The sequence below is a fragment of the Pteropus alecto genome, unplaced genomic scaffold, assembly GCF_000325575.1.
Source record: "Pteropus alecto unplaced genomic scaffold, ASM32557v1 scaffold120, whole genome shotgun sequence".
NCBI classification, from domain to species: Eukaryota; Metazoa; Chordata; class Mammalia; order Chiroptera; family Pteropodidae; genus Pteropus; species Pteropus alecto.
The window spans coordinates 2,204,057-2,206,042 of record NW_006430061.1 but is presented as its reverse complement, the minus strand read 5'-3'; positions in this window follow the sequence as shown (position 1 = coordinate 2,206,042).

Sequence of the window (1,986 nt, the reverse complement as noted above, 5' to 3'; positions counted from 1 at the left end):
CTCTCTCTCTCTCTCTCTCTCTCTCTCTCTCGACGTTTATCTTTAGCACAATTTCTGGCATATATAGTAAGCACCCAGTGAATGTAACTACAGAGAGCTGTGACATATACAGTGCTATGAAGTCTGGGAAGTAGGTCTTATTAACCTCATTTTGCATGTTGTAGTAGGTTCAGAGAGGTTTATTACTTTTCCCAAGGTCACCAAATTGGGTTTTCTATTCAGTGCCGAGTAACCACAAAGTCTGTTTTTTGGCCCCTCACCATGAAATATGAGTTGTATTCCCCAATTCCGACCCCAAGACAAAGATTTGGGTACAAGTAGATTGTTTACAAAGTGATTTCAGGAAGCAGTGAGATAGTGTGGAAGCAAACAAGGAAAGGGGAGAAGCGAACCAGGAAAGGAAAGGTGTGCGGGGCACCACTGCGGGCACCTGGGCTCAATCCCACTGTGGCTTCCCAGAAGTTCAGTACATATGAGGACTGTCCACCAAGACACAAATGACCTCCAGTGTGGGCTCAGGGGATAAGAGAGGGGCACCAAGAATATCTCCTACCCCTGGCTGTTCTGTGGTGGCAGAGTTCTTACAAGGTCAAGGTAAGAGGGAGCGCTGAAATGAAGAGTAAGGGCAATAGAAGTCAACTCTAGCTTTCGGTAATTTTGCTTGGGCCACTCCTGGGGTGTTAGAGGAAATACCAGATGCTCAGAGCTGAAGTGAATCTTAGAAATTATGTGGTCTGACTTCAGTCTCATTGCTGTGGTCTCCTATACAATACCATATATTCTCAGATTTGTCCTCAGTGGTTATCTATAGCCACTACCTAGAAATTTGCGGGACTGGAAGGCTCACTCCTTCCCAAAGCAGCTTCCCAAGGCAGCCCGATCCATTGCTGCACAGCTCTCATCGTGAATAAGATGTTTATGTTGAGTCGAATATTTGACAATTTGGGTCTTTCACCAGTGAGATTTAGTACTTTCTCCGGGTCTGTCCCCTCTTCCTAAGAGACCTGCTTTTACTTGTATAATATTTTCAGTTCTCCAATCCTACCCTATCCCTGCCCTAGAGCTAGGGCTCTTTGGAGATACTGTGTTCTGCTCTTGTAGGGCTCCTGCTTATAATGGCCTAGGAAGTAACTTAAGTGGTTTTAGAATAAAATATAACTGCACCCTCAGGGACAATTGCAGCATATGGTGTAGTAAGAAGAATGTCCATTCAACAAATGCCAAATAAGCACTTACTTTGTGTTAGAACCTCAGATCCGTGGCCAAGAGTCTGTTGGGAGCAATGGAAGTAAAAACGACCAACTACAATGCCCAAGATAAAGGTCTTGGAAGGTCATTATAGAAAGAACAGAATGAGGTGTGCCATGCTTACCAAAGCCTAAAGGACTGCATGTTTTGAGAATAGTAATTTCATCAAGGGAATTAGGGAAGACTTCATGGAAGTGGCATTTGATTGGGCTTTGGAGGTTGGTTAGGATTTTAGCAGATTCTGGTGCTGGCAGGAAAGGAATCTGAGAATACGGGAATTGCACAAGAAAGTCCTGGAGATGAGGCCACGCATGCTTCATTCGGGGAATGGCAAGTTGTCAGGTGTTTCTAGAGTTTAGTGTGTATGTGTTTGTATGGTTAATAGCACATGAGGCTGGTGTGGTAGAAGAAAAACTCATTTAGACTGTATTATAGGAAAACTGGTCTCGATGTATCCATTGGATAATGGGAAAGTCTTGAAATGCTTTTGTCCAAAGGAAGAGAAAGACTCGGTTCTCTTTTTAAAAGGGTCTCTCTAATATCACTGTGAAGAATAGGCCATATCATGGAGAAATTAGAGAGAAAGAGACTAGGTAAGAGGTGAATGCAGAAATTCTGTGTAAAAGATTTCACCCATTCATGTTTCCTTCTTTCCTTCCTCCCTTCCTTCTTTGCTTCCTTCCTTCCTTCCTTCCTTCCTTCCTTCCTTCCTTCCTTCCTTCCTTCCTTCCTTCCTTC